Source organism: Ascaphus truei, unplaced genomic scaffold (assembly GCF_040206685.1).
Source record: "Ascaphus truei isolate aAscTru1 unplaced genomic scaffold, aAscTru1.hap1 HAP1_SCAFFOLD_1373, whole genome shotgun sequence".
Taxonomy (NCBI): Eukaryota; Metazoa; Chordata; class Amphibia; order Anura; family Ascaphidae; genus Ascaphus; species Ascaphus truei.
In genome coordinates, this window is record NW_027454252.1 from 52,094 (window position 1) to 73,412 (window position 21,319).

Below are 21,319 nucleotides of genomic sequence, written 5' to 3' on the forward strand. Positions count from 1 at the left end.
TGAGATTCCCCCAACTCCAATTTGCTACACTCTCCAAGAGAGATAATTGTGATCAGAGGTGGAACTAGGGGAGGGTGTGAGCAGGGTCACTGCCCAGGGAGTAACCTGACTGGGGGCACGGAAATCTCATTTAGTGCATACAGTATGTTGCGGCACTGCATTGATTGACCGGTCAATCTGCACTGCTGCCTGTCACAGTGACATCCTGATCGGGCACTGTGATCAGCTATAGCACTGACCCAGGTGAGATAGTTCAGCACTTTACAAGGAGGGAACAGATGTTGTGGGTGACAGATGCTGGAGGTAGGCCAAGACTGTTGGCCAGAGTAACGTGGAGACTTACTGCACTCTGCATGCCCATCCTCTCCCTGACATCAGGGGAAGGAAGTGGCCCTGGGGTGTGTGTAGGTATGCCAGATGTCAGTGTATGCATAAGTAAGTATGCCTGTGTAGTGGGAGGTGTAGGGGCGTTAAGCTGGAGGACTTAAAACAGGCACAAAAGCACATAGATACCTCTGATTATACCGCACCAAATGCTGATAATATCATGCTGTAGCTGCACTTTACAGAAGATGATGCAGATGTCATCATTGGTTGGTGGGTTCATTAAATCAATCCATCATATCATAACCACACTGTGCATATGATGTACTGAATCAGTAACACCAGGAAGACATCTCCATGTTAGGAGTAGAGTTGAAGTTAACAGAATATGTCCAGCACTGTGGTGTGTAGCCCATAAATAATAATTGTGCACATTACCAGAACAACATACTGTCAACTGCAAGATCATTTTGCTGCTTGTAGCGTATGCTCATCCTGTACAGTGTTGTAGTAGATCCGTCTCTTCAGTGTTCACTGCAACAAAAGTAAGACATTGCATTAATATTACAGACGTTTGGGGGCTGAAATCTCACTTCGCTGCGGACAATTTCCCTTTGCATAAGATTCTTGTGATTATGTCAATGATGATCAATAACTGCATCATAACACAGCCGCTCTATACAGAAGATGTACTTGCTCTCATTGGTCATTGAGGTAATACGTCACACAATGTACAGATATAGCAAGGATTATTTCTCCCACTTGTGCATTATGGCATTATGATGGGAAATGTTGTGAGATTCTGCATTATCAGCATCACTGAATCTTTTGGAAATTAAGTGATATTCTATGTTTTAATGCAATATTATGGGTGATCAGCCGGTAAAATAATAATAGCTTGCTGTATCTGTAGCCATGCTCTACCCATGATGTGCTGAACCAATGACTGCAGAGAGATTCAGAGTGGTAAACATGACTGGAACGCATCTCTGAATAATGGGCAGCAAAGCAGTGCAGAATAGGAGGTGAAAGTATTTAAAATGGAAGATCCTTAGCAGCTGTGTGGAGAGTAGACAGTACAGACTGACCAAGTAAATGGTAAAAGGAGTAACTTCAACATTACTTGGCTTTGTTCTCCACATTGAAGCTTTCCTCCTCTTTAAATCACTAATACTGATGCCATGTGTAACCTGTACTGAGAGTTATATAATCTACTGGCCTAGATGAAACCATATGATGCAAACAGGATCCATCCCACTCCAGATTCATAGAATTGAACCACCTCAACCTTTCATAACAATCACATAGAACTGCAGCTGTGCGCTACTGCACATGTTCTTGTTATGAATGGTAGTAGATGTGGTCCTTGGGTCTTTACTTCATACTGTAGCCACCCTCTACTCATGATGTATTGAATCAACGAAAACTTGCATGGTTCAGATCACAGGAAGGGGTAGAGTAGAGATGAAAATATTCAATGTGAAACCCGTAGCAGCCGGATTGTGTGGAGTCAATAAAACGACAAATACTAAATGGTAAATGAGAAATATACACATTGCTTATCTGTCTCTGTGTAGTAATTTTCCTTCTCTTCAACTGTCCTTCAAATTTTCTCTTTTGCAAGAAAAGGAACACATGGCTTCAATATTCACTTCTGTTCTGCAGTCATCCCTCCTGAAATAAAAGTTAAGCATTGCATTGTTATTATGATAATACATACAATAAACCTTGCTCCAAACCATTTGATGCAAAGCAAATCCACCTCCCACCCACAGCGGTGCTCCTTCTAGAGCATGCATGTCAAACTCCAGTCCTCGAGGGTCCCAAACAGGCCAGGTTTTCAGTAGGGATATCCTGAAAACCTGGCCTGTTTGCTGCCCTCGAGGACTGGAGTTTGACATCCTTGTTCTTGAGCTTCTACCACGCAAGTCATCCATGTGAGTGACACTGTACTGCAGTCCTGGTCTGCACACAATCTACTGAATCAATGACATCACACTGTAAAGGCAATCTACAAGATGTATTAGTTGTCCACACTTCCGAAATGTTACTTTTATGTCCAAATCACTTATTCCCATGACCTGATATTTGTATTTGTTATTTATAGGATTGTCACAAAGAGTTGATGAGGTCACCAAATGATAGTATGTAGAGAGAAAGAGAGATCTCAGAACAGAGCCCTGATGTATACCCACAGACAGATCAATAGAAGACGAAGACATGTTAGCAACAGAGATGGAGAATGTGTGACAGGAAAGTTATGATGAAAACCAGGATAGAACTGTGTTACGGATACCAAGAGAGAGTTTAGAATATGAAGGAGGAGAGTGATTGAGAGCATCAAACGCAGCAGATAGATCAAGTAGGATTAGTAGGGAAAAGTGACCTTGGGAATTTGCTTTAAGCACAGTCTGTAGAACGAGCTGTACGAAAGGCAGGTTGTAAAGGATCCAGGAGGGAATGTGATTTAAGAATGTTGACATTCTAGCAATTAGGAGACAAACAGCAGGAGGGATACAGGGCGGTAGTTAGTAAGGCACATAGGGTGTAGGTTGTTTCTGAGAAAAGGGTGACCACTACAGGCTTAAAGTAAGAGGGTAAAGAGCCAGAGAATAGGGAGGAATTGAAGATGTGGGTGAGAGTGGGGACTAAGAGATGCAGTAAGGTGTGAGGGGATACGATCTAGAGGGCATGTGGTAGAGGGAGAAGAGAAGATGATTTGCTTCCAGCTCTGTAAGAGAAGAAAAAGAGTCAAATGCAGAAGGAGAATTAGGTAGAAGGAGAGAAGGGGGAAGGGACAGAAGGAATCTCCTTGTGGGTGGCATCCACCTTGTCTCTGAAGTAGTCAAATGCTTGAGGAGAAGTGAAGGAAGGATGGCAAGTGTGAGGAGAAGGTTAGTGGAGGGAGTCAAATACAGGGAAAAAAAGACAGCGTAAATTAAATTTGAGTGTTGATGAATGTGAAAAAAAAGTAGTGTGGTTTGGCCCCAAAGAGCAGCTTTATACAGGACTGGAGACATTTTTACTGTAGAAAAATCAAATATCAATTGTGTGATTTCCTTCATAGGCATTAAGAACAGCGAGTGGAAGTGTGATGAACATGTTTGGGAATTTAGCCAAGGGTGTGGGCTAGAGGGACAAGTGTGTCAGAGCCTAGAGGGGGCATATAGATAGGAGGATAGCACTGTAAGAGTTAATAAGATTGTTAGTTTAAGCAGAAAGAGAGAGAGAGGTTAGAGTAGATGTCAGAGGAGAGTTTAATTAAGCAGAGGAAAATCAGTGGGACAGGTAAGATGGGGTGAGGGGAATGACTGATTGTGAATGATGAGAGCAGAAGAGGTCATGTACAACTAGAGCCTTGTTAGTCAGAGAACGGGCATTCCAGATGGCATAGGAGAAGGGAAGAGAAAAGTAAGGAAAGGAATGTGGATTACATTAGATAGGTTAACACTCTTAGCAGGGAGGCAGAGGCAGGGAGGCCCGATGTGTATATGAGCAGGTTCAAGATTATAAGAGATATCCCACACATCAGCAAACATAGAAGGAGACACAGAGATAGGTGTAGAGAGAGACAGAGATAGCTCTATGTAGAGAGAGAGGGACGTAGAGAGAATGAGACAGATAGGCGCAGAGAGAGGGGGCGCAGAGAGAGGAGGCGCCAAAAGAGGGGGCGCAGAGAGAGAGGGGGCGCAGAGAGAGGGGGCACAGAGAATAGGATATTAAAGAGTGCTTTTCATTGAGCAGTGCAGAAATAGCTGCAATAGAGGTCTGTACAAATGGTGCAGTGTGTAGACACATGCAAAGGTAGGGGAAGGAAAGAGGAGAACATGTGGATAAAAGCAGGAGTGTGGAAGTTAGAGAAATTAGAAAAGTTTAACAGAGGAGTGAGGAAACAGGAAGCAGAAAGAACAAGAGAGAGGTTACATTGGGATGACGTTCTGTGGTAAAGAGAAAATGCTAGGAGAGAGCTTTCAAATATTAGAGGACATGAATTGAGGGAGCAAATGTATAAATCAAAACCTGAGGGGGAGGTATAGCACGAAAGCTTGCACAGCAGATTATAGTCTTAATGTTGCGTGTACCTGTCAGGGTATTCAAGAAGTTAAATTCTCACAAGTGCAGAGTTCATGATGAAATGCTGAATCTAGTCCCCCTCCAATTTAATTTTAATATAACTTTTCCATTCTTCATTACTGCAAAAAGCAAACAAAACAAAACCACATTGCATTACTATTTTCAAAATGGATTGAATGGCATATTCAACAGTGACTGTGTGATGCCAATATTCCCCACTCACTCGTAGTGAAGCACATATTGTACTAGTGTTGAAAGTAGGCCGGTAGAGTCAGGTACGCAGTACTGATAAAACAATAAGTGCCCGTCGTAAGTACCAGCTCCGCAACAGTGCGGGCATCACATTAGTGACGTGGATGAACATATATGGATAAGCCCATATTAAGGCATCACGTGACCAGAGCCGTCACTGACTGGGTATACGTAAAGACGCAGGGAGATGCAAGGAAAGGGAGGGAGAGAGACAGGGAGAAGATGTGAAACGGAGGAAGGCACGGATGGAGGGAGTTCTTCCGAGCTTCTGCGGGCCTCTCTCTTTCACTGGTGCATGCCGGGAGCTGGTCCCAACATCCACAAAGTGTGTGTGTATTATTGGTTGTATTTTATGGGGGTAGGAGGGTAGTGTGTATATTGTGTGTGTGGGAGTATTATATTGTGTGTAGAGGTGCAGAGGAGAGTACTAGATTGTGTATCTTGTGTAAGGGTGTTGTGTATATTGTGTTTGGAGCTATAATATTATTGGGGAGATTAGTATTGAGGAGGTATTATAGTGTGTATTGTGGGGAGTATTAGTGTGTGTATTGTTTGTGGGTGACAGATGCTGGGGGTATGCAGCAATCCCTGCACTGAGGTCCGAGGCGGCTCTGCATCGCTCGCACACACTGTGGATGACCAAGCATGTGCCCATGATAATCATGGCCTTAGAGGGATGAGTGTGTCAGAGCCTAGAAGGGGCATATATATGATGGAGGAGGGAGGAGGAGGAGGGAGGAGGAGGAGATGATAGCATTGTAAAAGTTAACAAGATAGTTAGTTTAAGCAGAAAGTGAGGAGAGGTTAGAGATAAGGGTAGATGTCAGAGGAGAAAGTTCAATTAAGCTGAGGTATCGAGTAGGAAAGGGGTGAGGGGAATGAGAGGTGGTGGATGAGAGCAGAAGAGGTCATGTACAAATAGACCTTGTTAGTCAGAGAGCAGTCATTCCAGAGGGCACGTGAGAAGTGAAGAGTAAAGTGAGACATGGAATGTGGATTACATTAGATGGGTTAATACGCTTAGCAGGGAGGTGGAGAGAGAGAGGCAAGAGGCAGAGAGTGGTGCAGGGGTTGAGGAAGAGATGTTGCATGTACCTTATCAGAACATTAAAGAACATCAATTCACACTGGTGCAGAGTTGATGATGAATCCAGTTCACCTCCAATTCAATTTTAACAGAAATGTTTCATTCTTCATTACTGAAAAAAAAGAAAAGTAAAAAACATTTCATTACTATTTTCAAAATGGATTGAATTCCCCCAACAATGACTATGTGTTACCAATATATCCCTCTCAGTCCCACTGCAGCATATACTGTACCAGTGTGAAAGTAGGAAGGTACACAGTACCGGTAAAACAATACGTGCCGGTACTATGCACCATATGAATTATAAGGGGATGTAAATCTCCCAGTCTCTCTCCATATCCGCAACAGAGCGGGCTCCGGTCAGTGGCATGGATGCCCATATATGGGTATGCTCATATTTGGGCATCCCATGTCACTGACCGGAGCCGGCTCTGAGTATAGGGATATATGCGGAGACGCAGAGGTGCAAGGAAATGGGAGGAGGCACGGTGAGAAACAGGGAGAGACCACAGGAAGATAGAGGGCAACAACTTCCACAAGGTACTTGTATGGGTATAATTGTTTGTATTTTGTGCAGAGGGGGTAATTTCAGATAAAATACAATTCTCCACCCTCTACGAAACAATTCCACTTTGTTCAGTAAGCCAGAAAGTCTTGGTCCCATGTGGACTGAATTTAATGCAAATAAGGTCCTTAATACACAAGTAAAGAATAAAGTTACTTATTCTCTACTGTAAGAAGTGCCACATTGCCCACTATTTGGGTCCTGTGCCCAGATTGTGACCATGCATGGCAGAGGTGAGATTCCCCCAACTCCAATTTGCTACACTCTCCAAGAGAGATAATTGTGATCAGAGGTGGAACTAGGGGAGGGTGTGAGCAGGGTCACTGCCCAGGGAGTAACCTGACTGGGGGCACGGAAATCTCATTTAGTGCATATGTTGCGGCACTGCATTGATTGACCGGTCAATCTGCACTGCTGCCTGTCACAGTGACATCCTGATCGGGCACTGTGATCAGCTATAGCACTGACCCAGGTGAGATAGTTCAGCACTTTACAAGGAGGGAACAGATGTTGTGGGTGACAGATGCTGGAGGTAGGCCAAGACTGTTGGCCAGAGTAACGTGGAGACTTACTGCACTCTGCATGCCCATCCTCTCCCTGACATCAGGGGAAGGAAGTGGCCCTGGGGTGTGTGTAGGTATGCCAGATGTCAGTGTATGCATAAGTAAGTATGCCTGTGTAGTGGGAGGTGTAGGGGCGTTAAGCTGGAGGACTTAAAACAGGCACAAAAGCACATAGATACCTCTGATTATACCGCACCAAATGCTGATAATATCATGCTGTAGCTGCACTTTACAGAAGATGATGCAGATGTCATCATTGGTTGGTGGGTTCATTAAATCAATCCATCATATCATAACCACACTGTGCATATGATGTACTGAATCAGTAACACCAGGAAGACATCTCCATGTTAGGAGTAGAGTTGAAGTTAACAGAATATGTCCAGCACTGTGGTGTGTAGCCCATAAATAATAATTGTGCACATTACCAGAACAACATACTGTCAACTGCAAGATCATTTTGCTGCTTGTAGCGTATGCTCATCCTGTACAGTGTTGTAGTAGATCCGTCTCTTCAGTGTTCACTGCAACAAAAGTAAGACATTGCATTAATATTACAGACGTTTGGGGGCTGAAATCTCACTTCGCTGCGGACAATTTCCCTTTGCATAAGATTCTTGTGATTATGTCAATGATGATCAATAACTGCATCATAACACAGCCGCTCTATACAGAAGATGTACTTGCTCTCAATGGTCATGGAGGTAATACGTCACACAATGTACAGATATAGCAAGGATTATTTCTCCCACTGGTGCATTATGGCATTATGATGGGAAATGTTGTGAGATTCTGCATTATCAGCATCACTGAATCTTTTGGAAATTAAGTGATATTCTATGTTTTAATGCAATATTATGGATGATCAGCCGGTAAAATAATAATAGCTTGCTGTATCTGTAGCCATGCTCTACCCATGATGTGCTGAACCAATGACTGCAGAGAGATTCAGAGTGGTAAACATGACTGGAACGCATCTCTGAATAATGGGCAGCAAAGCAGTGCAGAATAGGAGGTGAAAGTATTTAAAATGGAAGATCCTTAGCAGCTGTGTGGGGAGTAGACAGTACAGACTGACCAAGTAAATGGTAAAAGGAGTAACTTCAACATTACTTGGCTTTGTTCTCCACATTGAAGCTTTCCTCCTCTTTAAATCACTAATACTGATGCCATGTGTAACCTGTACTGAGAGTTATATAATCTACTGGCCTAGATGAAACCATATGATGCAAACAGGATCCATCCCACTCCAGATTCATAGAATTGAACCACCTCAATCTTTCATAACAATCACATAGAACTGCAGCTGTGCGCTACTGCACATGTTCTTGTTATGAATGGTAGTAGATGTGGTTCTTGGGTCTTTACTTCATACTGTAGCCACCCTCTACTCATGATGTATTGAATCAACGAAAACTTGCATGGTTCAGATCACAGGAAGGGGTAGAGTAGAGATGAAAATATTCAATGTGAAACCCGTAGCAGCCGGATTGTGTGGAGTCAATAAAACGACAAATACTAAATGGTAAATGAGAAATATACACATTGCTTATCTGTCTCTGTGTAGTAATTTTCCTTCTCTTCAACTGTCCTTCAAATTTTCTCTTTTGCAAGAAAAGGAACACATGGCTTCAATATTCACTTCTGTTCTGCAGTCATCCCTCCTGAAATAAAAGTTAAGCATTGCATTGTTATTATGATAATACATACAATAAACCTTGCTCCAAACCATTTGATGCAAAGCAAATCCACCTCCCACCCACAGCTGTGCTCCTTCTAGAGCATGCATGTCAAACTCCAGTCCTCGAGGGTCCCAAACAGGCCAGGTTTTCAGTAGGGATATCCTGAAAACCTGGCCTGTTTGCTGCCCTCGAGGACTGGAGTTTGACATCCTTGTTCTTGAGCTTCTACCACGCAAGTCATCCATGTGAGTGACACTGTACTGCAGTCCTGGTCTGCACACAATCTACTGAATCAATGACATCACACTGTAAAGGCAATCTACAAGATGTATTAGTTGTCCACACTTCCGAAATGTTACTTTTATGTCCAAATCACTTATTCCCATGACCTGATATTTGTATTTGTTATTTATAGGATTGTCACAAAGAGTTGATGAGGTCACCAAATGATAGTATGTAGAGAGAAAGAGAGATCTCAGAACAGAGCCCTGATGTATACCCACAGACAGATCAATAGAAGACGAAGACATGTTAGCAACAGAGATGGAGAATGTGTGACAGGAAAGTTATGATGAAAACCAGGATAGAACTGTGTTACGGATACCAAGAGAGAGTTTAGAATATGAAGGAGGAGAGTGATTGAGAGCATCAAACGCAGCAGATAGATCAAGTAGGATTAGTAGGGAAAAGTGACCTTGGGAATTTGCTTTAAGCACAGTCTGTAGAACGAGCTGTACGAAAGGCAGGTTGTAAAGGATCCAGGAGGGCATGTGATTTAAGAATGTTGACATTCTAGCAATTAGGAGACAAACAGCAGGAGGGATATAGGGCGGTAGTTAGTAAGGCACATAGGGTGTAGGTTGTTTCTGAGAAAAGGGTGACCACTACAGGCTTAAAGTAAGAGGGTAAAGAGCCAGAGAATAGGGAGGACTTGAAGATGTGGGTGAGAGTGGGGACTAAGAGATGCAGTAAGGTGTGAGGGGATACGATCTAGAGGGCATGTGGTAGAGGGAGAAGAGAAGATGATTAGCTTCCAGCTCTGTAAGAGAAGAAAAGGAGTCAAATGCAGAAGGAGAATTAGGTAGAAGGAGAGAAGGGGGAAGGGACAGAAGGAATCTCCTTGTGGGTGGCATCCACCTTGCCTCTGAAGTAGTCAAATGCTTGAGGAGAAGTGAAGGAAGGATGGCAAGTGTGAGAAGAAGGTTAGTGGAGGGAGTCAAATACAGGGGAAAAAAGACAGCGTAAATTAAATTTGTGTGTTGATGAATGTGGAAAAAAAAGTAGTGTGGTTTGGCCCCAGAGAGCAGCTTTATACAGGACTGGAGACATTTTTACTGTAGAAAAATCAAACATCAAGTGTGAGATTTCCTTCATAGGCATTAAGAACAGTGAGTGGAAGTGTGATGAACATGTTTGGGAATTTAGCCAAGGGTGTGGGTTAGAGGGACGTGTGTGTCAGAGCTTGAAGGGGCATATAGAGGATAGCATTGTAAGAGTTAATAAGATTGTCAGTTTAAGCAGAAAGAGAGAGAGAGAGCAGAGAGGTTAGAGTAGATGTCAGAGGAGAGTTTAATTAAGCAGAGGAAAATCAGTGGGACAGGTAAGATGGGGTGAGGGGAATGACTGATTGTGAATGATGAGAGCAGAAGAGGTCATGTACAACTAGAGCCTTGTTAGTCAGAGAACGGACATTCCAGAGGGCATAGGAGAAGGGAAGAGAAAAGTAAGGAAAGGAATGTGGATTACATTAGATAGGTTAACACTCTTAGCAGGGAGGCAGAGGCAGGGAGACCCGATGTGTATATGAGCAGGTTCAAGATTATAAGAGATATCCCACACATCAGCAAACATAGAAGGAGACACAGAGATAGGTGTAGAGAGAGACAGAGATAGCTCTATGTAGAGAGAGAGGGACGTAGAGAGAATGAGACAGATAGGCGCAGAGAGAGGGGGCGCAGAGAGAGAGGGGGCGCAGAGAGAGAGGGGGCGCAGAGAGAGAGGGGGCGCAGAGAGAGAGGGGGCGCAGAGAGAGAGGGGGCGCAGAGAGAGAGGGGGCGCAGAGAGAGAGGGGGCGCAGAGAGAGAGGGGGCGCAGAGAGAGAGGGGGCGCAGAGAGAGAGGGGGCGCAGAGAGAGAGGGGGCGCAGAGAGAGAGGGGGCGCAGAGAGAGGGGGCGCAGAGAATAGGATGTACATGAGTGCTTTTCATTGAGCAGTGCAGAAATAGCTGCAATAGAGGTCTGTACAAATGGTGCAGTGTGTAGACACATGCAAAGGTAGGGGAAGGAAAGAGGAGAACATGTGGATAAAAGCAGGAGTGTGGAAGTTAGAGAAATTAGAAAAGTTTAACAGAAAAGTGAGGAAACAGCAAGCAGAGAGAACAAGAGAGAGGTTACATTGGGATGACGTTCTGTGGTAGAGAGAAAATGCTAGGAGAGAGCTTTCAAATATTAGAGGACATGACTTGAGGGAGCAAATGTATAAATCAAAACCTGAGGGGGAGGTATAGCACGAAAGCTTGCACAGCAGATTATAGTCTTAAAGTTGCGTGTACCTCTCAGGGCATTCAAGAAGGTAAATTCTCACAAGTGCAGAGTTCATGATGAAATGCTGAATCCAGTTCCCCTCCAATTTAATTTTAATATAACTTATCCATTCTTCATTACTGCAAAAAGCAAACAAAACAAAACCACATTGCATTACTATTTTCAAAATGGATTGAATGGCATATTCAACAGTGACTGTGTGATGCCAATATTCCCCACTCACTCGTAGTGAAGCACTTATTGTACTAGTGTTGAAAGTAGGCCGGTAGAGTCAGGTACGCAGTACTGAAAAAACAATAAGTGCGCGTCGTAAGTACCAGCTCCGCAACAGTGCGGGCATCACATTAGTGACGTGGATGAACATATATGGATAAGCCCATATTAAGGCATCACGTGACCAGAGCCGTCACTGACTGGGTATACGTAAAGACGCAGGGAGATGCAAGGAAAGGGAGGGAGAGAGACAGGGAGAAGATGGGAAACGGAGGGAGGCACGGATGGAGAGAGGGAGTTCTTCCGAGCTTCTGCTGGCCTCTCTCTTTCACTGGTGCATGCCGGGAGCTGGTCCCAACATCCACAAAGTGTGTGTGTATTATTGGTTGTATTTTATGGGGGTAGGAGGGTAGTGTGTATATTGTGTGTGTGGGAGTATTATATTGTGTGTAGAGGTGCAGAGGAGAGTACTAGATTGTGTATCTTGTGTAAGGGTGTTGTGTATATTGTGTTTGGAGCTATAATATTATTGGAGAGATTAGTATTGAGGAGGTATTATAGTGTGTATTGTGGGGAGTATTAGTGTGTGTATTGTTTGTGGGTGACAGATGCTGGGGGTATGCAGCAATCCCTGCACTGAGGTCCGAGGCGGCTCTGCATCGCTCGCACGCACTGTGGATGACCAAGCATGTGCCCATGATAATCATGGCCTTAGAGGGATGAGTGTGTCAGAGCCTAGAAGGGGCATATAAATATATAATGGAGGAGGGAGGAGGGAGGAGGAGGAGATGATAGCATTGTAAAAGTTAACAAGATAGTTAGTTTAAGCAGAAAGTGAGGAGAGGTTAGAGATAAGGGTAGATGTCAGAGGAGAGAGTTCAATTAAGCTGAGGTATCGAGTAGGACAGGGGTGAGGGGAATGAGAAGTGGTGGATGATGAGAGCAGAATAGGTCATGTACAAATAGACCTTGTTAGTCAGAGAGCAGACATTCCAGAGGGCACGTGAGAAGTGAAGAGTAAAGTGAGACATGGAATGTGGATTACATTAGATGGGTTAATACGCTTAGCAGGGAGGTGGAGAGAGAGAGGCAAGAGGCAGAGAGTGGTGTAGGGGTTGAGGAAGAGATGTTGCATGTACCTTATCAGAACATTAAAGAACATCAATTCACACTGGTGCAGAGTTGATGATGATTCCAGTTCACCTCCAATTCAATTTTAACAGAACTTTTTCATTCTTCATTACTGCAAAAAAAAAAGTATAAAACATTGCATTACTATTTTCAAAATGGATTGAATTCCCCCAACAATAACTATGTGTTACCAATATATCCCTCTCAGTCCCACTGCAGCACATACTGTACCAGTGTGAAAGTAGGAAGGTACACAGTAACGGTAAAACAATACGTGCCGGTACTATGCACCATATGAATTATAAGGGGATGTAAATCTCCCAGTCTCTCTCCATATCCGCAACAGAGTGGGCTCCGGTCAGTGGCATGGATGCCCATGTATGGATATGCTCATATTTGGGCATCCCATGTCACTGACCGGAGCCGGCTCTGAGTATAGGGATATATGCGGAGACGCAGAGGTGCAAGGAAATGGGAGGAGGCACGGTGAGAAACAGGGAGAGACCACAGGAAGATAGAGGGCAACAACTTCCACAAGGTACATGTATGTGTATAATTGTTTGTATTTTGTGCAGAGGGGGTAATTTCAGATAAAATACAATTCTCCACCCTCTACGAAACAATTCCACTTTGTTCAGTAAGCCAGAAAGTCTTGGTCCCATGGGGACTGAATTTGAATGCAAATAAGGTCCTTAATACACAAGTAAAGAATATAGTTACTTATTCTCTACTGTAAGAAGTGCCACATTGCCCACTATTTGGGTCCTGTGCCCAGATTGTGACCATGCATGGCAGAGGTGAGATTCCACCAACACCAATTTGCTACACTCTCCAAGAGAGATAATTGTGGTCAGAGGTGGAACTAGGGGAGGGGGTGAGCAGGGTCACTGCCCAGGGAGTAACCTGACAGGGGGCACGGAAATCTCATTTAGTGCATATGGTGCGGCACTGCATTGATTGACCGGTCAATCTGCACTGCTGCCTGTCACAGTGACATCATGATCGGGCACTGTGATCAGCTATAGCACTGACCCAGGTGAGATAGTTCAGCACTTTACAAAAAGGGAACAGATGTTGTGGGTGACAGATGCTGGGGGTAGGCCAAGACTGTTGGCCAGAGTAACGTGGAGACTTACTGCACTCTGCATGCCCATCCTCTCCCTGACATCAGGGGAAGGAAGTGGCCCTGGGGTGTGTGTAGGTATGCCAGATGTCAGTGTATGCATAAGTAAGTATGTCTGTGTAGTGGGAGGTGTAGGGGCGTTAAGCTGGAGGACTTAAAACAGGCACACATCTCACTTCGCTGCGGACAATTTCCCTTTGCATAAGATTCTTGTGATTATGTCAATGATGATCAATAACTGCATCATAACACAGCCGCTCTATACAGAAGATGTACTTGCTATCAATGGTCATGGAGGTAATACGTCACACAATGTACAGATATAGCAAGGATTATTTCTTCCTCTGGTGCATTATGGCATTATGATGGGAAATGTTGTGAGATTCTGCATTATCAGCATCACTGAATCTTTTGGAAATTAAGTGATATTCTATGTTTTAATGCAATATTATGGATGATCAGCCGGTAAAATAATAAAAGCTTTCTGTATCTGTAGCCATGCTCTACCCATGATGTGCTGAATCAATGACTGCAGAGAGATTCAGAGTGGTAAACATGACTGGAACGCATGTCTAAATAATGGGCAGCAAAGCAGTGCAGAATAGGAGGTGAAAGTATTTAAAATGGAAGACCCTTAGCAGCTGTGTGGGGAGTAGACAGTACAGACTGACCAAGTAAATGGTAAAAGGAGTAACTTCAACATTACTTGGCTTTGTTCTCCACATTGAAGCTTTCCTCCTCTTTACATCACTAATACTGATGCCATGTGTAACCTGTACTGAGAGTTATATAATCTACTGGCCTAGATGAAACCATGTGATGCAAACATGGTCCATCCCACACCAGATTCATAGAATTGAACCACCTCAACCTTTCATAACAATCACATAGAACTGCAGCTGTGCGCTACTGCACATGTTCTTGTTATGAATGGTAGTAGATGTGGTCCTTGGGTCTTTACTTCATACTGTAGCCACACTCTACTCATGATGTATTGAATCAATGAAAACTTGCATGGTTCAGATCACAGGAAGGGGTAGAGTAGAGATGAAAATGTTCAATGTGAAACCCGTAGCAGCCGGATTGTGTGGAGTCAATAAAACGACAAATACTAAATGGTAAATGAGAAATATACACATTGCTTATCTGTCTCTGTGTAGTAATTTTCCTTCTCTTCAACTGTCCTTCAAATTTTCTCTTTTGCAAGAAAAGGAACACATGGCTTCAATATTCACTTCTGTTCTGCAGTCATCCCTCCTGAAATAAAAGTTAAGCATTGCATTGTTATTATGATAATACATACAATAAACCTTGCTCCAAACCATTTGATGCAAAGCAAATCCACCTCCCACCCACAGCTGTGCTCCGTCTAGAGCATGCATGTCAAACTCCAGTCCTCGAGGGTCCCAAACAGGCCAGGTTTTCAGTAGGGATATCCTGGAAACCTGGCCTGTTTGCTGCCCTCGAGGACTGGAGTTTGACATCCTTGTTCTTGAGCTTCTACCACGCAAGTCATCCATGTGAGTGACACTGTACTGCAGTCCTGGTCTGCACACAATCTACTGAATCAATGACATCACACTGTAAAGGCAATCTACAAGATGTATTAGTTGTCCACACTTCCGAAATGTTACTTTTATGTCCAAATCACTTATTCCCATGACCTGATATTTGTATTTGTTATTTATAGGATTTTCACATGTATTACTACTGTGAAACGCTATATACATTAATAGTGCTATATAAATAAATACATACACATTTATATATAATAATAATAACAGCATGTTCTTTTAAAGCGCTGCTAGTTTTACGTAGCGCTATACAGAGACATTTTGCAGACACAAGTCCCTGCCCCATAGAGCTTACAATCTATGACATTGGTGCCTGAGGCACAGAGGATATGAAGTGACTTGCCCAAGGTCACACACACACATAAATATATACACACACACACACACACACACACACACACACACACACACACACACACATATATATATATGAAAACTAACACAGAAAAAAAGAATCCCCTGAATAGCACTCTAACATACACAAATTGTATCAATAAAGGTTTATTAATCACATACACATAAATGGTTAAAATGAGGAGCAGTGGTGACCTACAAAGCTGTTATAAACTGAACCTTAAGGTGTGGGGAAAAATGCTACACTGCAGTAATAAGTACAAAGTGTGTAAATAAAGTGTAGAGGCAAGAAATATATGGAAATGAGAACACTCAGACCGGCCGGTCAAGTACTACCTAAGTTGAAGCCCCCTGTGTGAAGTGCTTGTATGAAACTAGTGTATAACTAACAAGCAAATGCTTGTCCGGGGGCTTAACATATAGACAGTTGATAGATGTATTTGAAGTTGCATATTCTGTGCCGTGGATTAATCAGTATACTGAAAGCAACTGAAGATGGTACAGTAGCTGTGATAGGTTGGCCTCATAGCTCCTCCTTCAATGGAGGAATCGGCTCACAGAGCACTTAAATCCCTAAATGCCCAAAGAAAAAAATAAGCATGCAGTACTTAAAGTGAAAGTAAAATGAGAAATGAAATAAAATAAACACACACATTGAAAAATCACTCACCCGACTGAGAGCGCCTTCTACAGAGCGCTGTACCACTGCTCAGCTAGCAGCTAAAACTGTCTCATTTTCCCACCATTGAAGTTTACACATGTCCACGCCCCACTCTAACAAGACGCTGTGTACGGAAGCTCGCAGGAGACAAACTAGTGAGAGAAGGTGTAGCTGCTAGCCACACTCCACGAGGTGCATTGTGGGAAATGTAGTTCTTTGCCTGCTAGCTTCTCTGACTGGTTACTGATCACGTGATGTCACTAGGGGCGGGATTAGTGTGTTGCAATGTAACGGCCCGGCTGTATGATTGTCACAGAAGGGGGGAGCCTGAGAATGTCACGGATTTAATTACACATGTAATGATGTAATAACACAGCCATGAACTAAGACAGTATACATATGGTCATGTGATATTTATAATGCATTTATTAACATTATTGTGTGGATTTGGGCTGAATTAAACTTGTATGGGATTGTCACTTTAATATCACAGTACCACTACTGTTTTAACACTTATAATGACCTCCTGATTACAGATTATTAGGGACAGACTTAAAAAGGCCTGTGTAAATATTTATTATAGAGTGGCCTCTTTACTTTATAATATCAGGGAGTATCAGACAGGCCTGTGTTTATTTTTAATATACATTAGGGTGACCTGACTCCAGATTATTGGCCTTTCCCTCTGACAAATGCATATTTTCCTATACTGTGTTAATTTTGTTAGAACAAAATAAATATTCATGCGCTAAATGACAGTACCAGTGTGAGTCCCAATAAGAAGTAGTGAGGTAAAAAACCATGGTACCAGCAACATATGTAACTGATGGGGAGGGTGCTAAAATATATGGAGTGTGGCGTCCTGATTGCTAAATGAGGTGTATTATATCATAAGTGCATATAACAATATCCCTCATAGCAATCTATTAAGAACCAACAAGAACTAGGTAGCACAATAATCAGTGCTGCAGTTATAGCCTAATAATAAGTATATATATATATATATATATATATATATATATATATATATATATATACAGTGCTTGACAAATCACCCAAAAATCTACTCGCCGAACCAAAAAATCTACTCGCCACCTAGTCCCGCCCCAACCCCGCCTCTAGTCCCGCCTCCAACCCCGCCTCTAATCCCGCCCCCAGCCCCGCATTTAAAAAACCCATAAATGAAATAAATTTAATAAATTTCTAGTAAGAACATTCGTTTTTGACATAAGTTTATTTATTGTATTACATTATACTACAATTAGTCCTTGTTTTGTGTGTGTGTATGTGTGTGTATAAATGTCGAATCTAGAAAAAAAAGCCAGATGTGAATGACTAGTTTCCTGCACCCCTTAACTAGTGCCTGGATGCCCCCGCTTCAGAATGTTTAAAGCAGCAATCCCACCTGGGATCTTACCTGATCCGCAGACCCTCAATGTCCAGGTACCTCATTCCCACAATGTTATACATTGGAGGGGATGTGTTCCCTACCTGTCTTCTGGGTTACAGGGGATTCCAATGTCTTCTGTGTGAAGCTTGAGTCAGATCTGGAAGAAAGCAGTATAGGTTATTTCGGTGTAGTATAGGGCAGTTAAGATATACAGGGTAAATAAAATATCCAGATCCAGATTTTGAGACAGAGAGAGGGTGAGACAGAGAGAGGGTGAGACAGAGAGAGGGTGAGACAGAGAGAGGGTGAGACAGAGAGAGAGAGAGAGGGTGAGAGAGAGACGGAGAGAGGGTGAGAGGGAGAGAGAGAGGGAGAGAGGGAGAGACAGAGGGAGAGAGAGAGGGTGAGAGAGAGACGGAGAGAGGGTGAGAGAGAGACGGAGAGAGGGTGAGAGAGAGACAGAGAGAGGGTGAGAGAGAGACAGAGAGAGGGTGAGAGAGAGACGGAGAGAGGGTGAGAGAGAGATGGAGAGAGGGTGAGAGAGGACGGAGAGAGGGTGAGAGAGAGACCGAGAGAGGGTGAGAGAGAGACCGAGAGAGGGTGAGAGAGAGGGTGAGAGGGAGAGAGAGAGGGAGAGAGGGAGAGACAGAGGGAGAGACAGAGGGAGAGAGAGAGGGTGAGAGACGGAGAGAGGGTGACTGTGGGGGGATGGGGTGACTGGGTGGGGTGATGGGGAGACTGGGTGGGGTGATGGGGTGACTGGGTGGGGTGATGGGGTGACTGGGTGGGGTGATGGGGTGACTGGGTGGGTGATTGGGTGGGGTGACTGGGGGGGTGATTGGGTGGGGTGACTGGGTGGGTGATTGGGTGGGGATTACTGACTGACTGGGTGGGGATTACTGACTGTCTGACTGGGTGGGGTGACTGGGCAGGGGGGTGGGATGACTGACTGGGTGGGGGGGGGTGACTGACTGGGTGGGGGGGTATGACTGACTGACTGGGTGGGGGTGTATGACTGACTGGGTGGAGGGGGTATGACTGGGTGGGGGGGTATGACTGGGTGGGGGGGTATGACTGGGTGGGGGGGTTATGACTGACTGGGTGGGGGGGGTTATGACTAACTGGGTGGGGGATTATGTTTGACTTGGTGGGGGGGGTATGATTGACTGGGTGGGGGGGTATGACTGACTGGGTGGGGGGGTATGACTGACTGGGTGGGGGGTATGACTGACTGGGTGGGGGGTATGACTGACTGAGGGGGTATGACTGACTGGGTGGGGGGGGTATGACTTACTGGGTGGGGGGGTATGACTGACTGGGGGGTTATGACTGACTGGGTGGAGGGGAGTATGACTGACTGGGTGGGGGGGAGTATGACTGACTGGGTGGGGTGGGGGGATGACTGACTGGGTGGGATGGGGGGATGACTGACTGGGTGGGATGGGGGGATGACTGACTGGGTGGGGGGATGACTGGGTGGGGTGGGGGGATGACTGGGTGGGGTGGGGGGATGACTGACTGGGTGGGGGGATGACTGACTGGGTGGGGTGGGGGGTACCTTTGGTGTCCTACACGTTCTCTCTCTCTCTCTTACACACACACACACACACACACACACACACACACACACACACACACACACACACACACACACACACACACACACACACACACTCTCTCTCATACAAACACACTCTGTGGAACCGGAGGGCAAGCGGGACAGGGGGGGGAAATCCCCTGCCCCGCGCGAGCAGCCACGGGGACAGGAGCGGAGACCAAAGGGGAAGCAGGTTTGGGGGGGGAACATTCCCCGCTGTCATCTCCTGCCCCACGCGAGCAGCCACGGGGACAGGAGCGGAACCGGAGGGCAAGCGGGACGGGGGAGTGGGTGGGGGGGAAATCCCCTGCCGTCATCTCCTGCCCCACGCGAGCAGCCACGGGGACAGGAGCAGAGACTGAGGGGATGAGAAGGGAAGCGCGAGCAGGAGACAGGGACCGCGCACGCGAGGAGCAGCCATTACTTACCCCTGCAGAGAAGGGCTCCATTCCGCGTCACGACCGCGTCACGGCCAATCAGCCAGGAAGATATTTTTTTTTGTTATTTATTTATTTTTTTAAATTTGTGGGGGGGTGGGGAAGCGGAGACAGCCACGGGGACCGAGGGGAACACCCCTGCTGGCATCGGGAGCAGCCACGGGCACTGGGGGAAAGCGGGGATCGTAGGGCAACCGGGACGGGAGGGGGGGGGGAGACATCGCCCGCTGTCATCTCCTGCCCCACGCATGCAGCCACAGGGACAGGAGAGGAACCGGAGGGCAAGCAGGACAGGGAGGGGGGGGGAGACATCGCCCGCTGTCATCTCCTGCCCCACGCATGCAGCCACAGGGACAGGAGAGGAACCGGAGGGCAAGCAGGACAGGGAGGGGGGGGGAGACATCGCCCGCTGTCATCTCCTGCCCCACGCATGCAGCCACAGGGACAGGAGAGGAACCGGAGGGCAAGCAGGACAGGGAGGGGGGGGAGATGGGGGGAGAAATCCCCTGCTGTCATCTCTTGCCCGACAGGAGCGGAGACTGGAGGGGATGAGGAGGGAAGCGTGGGCAGGAGACGGAGACGGACTGCGCGTGCGAGGAGAAGCCATTACCCCTGCAGAGAAGGGCTCCATTCCGCGTCACGACCAATTGGCCAATCAGCCAGGAGGATATTTTTTTTGTTATTTTTTTTTTTTAATTTTTTTAAAATTTGCGCAGAGCAGGGGGAAAAAGTAGCTGGCCACGGGCCAATTTCCGTTCGCGCCTGGCGAGTGGGCGACCGGGTTTGTCGAGCACTGTATATATATATATACAGTGTTCGACAAACCTATACATTTGCTCGCCCCGGGCGAGTGGATTTAACCCCCGGGCGAGTAAATATTGGCCCAAGCAGCACACGTTTGGTACTAGGTGGCGAGTAGATTTTTTTGTGTGGCGAGTAGATTTTTTGGTGATTTGTCAACCACTGTATATATATATATATATATATATATATACTGCTGCGGCCAAGTTTATTCGAGCATTTGCCCGTTCTTGGCCGCAGCAGTAGCCTGGCGCGCGCCCGAGAGTGACGGGCGCGCGCCGAAGCAGCGGAAGAGCGCCCTCCGATCGGGGCGCTCTCCCTACCGCCGCCGGGTCCCCTGGAACCCCCTGCCGCTGTCCCGCGATCGCGGGACACCAGGGCTCCCTCGGGGAGCCCCTGGACGCGCGTGCAGGGGGCGCACGCTCCCGAAGACACGTGACCGCGCGGCACCGAGGGGCGGCCACTAGCAAGCCGGGAAATCTCCCGGCTTGCGGTACCGGCCACACTCGAATAAAGTGTGTCGGTACTATATATATATATATATATATATATATATATATATATATATATGTAACCCATATTCCCCCACCCAATCGCAGATAGGGTGCATGTGAGGGGAGCTATATGTATTACCCAGTGTGGTGCTTTACCTGTGAGGCTCACAGGAGGCCTGAGCCTCCGCCAATGAGAGCCTGGGGTGTATCCTCCTGAACAATACTATATGGTGCACCGCCTCCACCTGTGATGGCTCCAAGCAGAGCGGGAGTTGTTCCTCACAGGACAATAATATAATATCACGCACACAGCATATAAAAGAACAGTGACTTTTCTAACAGTAACATAACTATGCATGTCATACATTAAGTGTCTCTCTTCTAGGAGACACAGTAACTCACGTGTCTCGCAGGATGCAACCCCTCACCGTGTACCCACACCATGTCCAACTCC

At 45.6% G+C, this 21,319-nt stretch overlaps 1 long non-coding RNA gene across 1 annotated transcript; it reads right to left on the reverse strand.

Annotated features, from left to right (window-relative positions):
- Positions 1-1,884: 1,884 nt before the first annotated feature.
- Positions 1,885-20,192, reverse strand: LOC142475773 (uncharacterized). Its single transcript, XR_012791134.1, has 6 exons — positions 19,562-20,192; positions 17,638-17,693; positions 14,695-14,814; positions 12,443-12,546; positions 4,407-4,517; positions 1,885-1,998 (listed from the first exon to the last, which is right to left on the reverse strand). It is a non-coding gene; the product is annotated as an uncharacterized LOC142475773 (long non-coding RNA).
- Between the last annotated feature and the right edge of the window lie 1,127 nt (positions 20,193-21,319).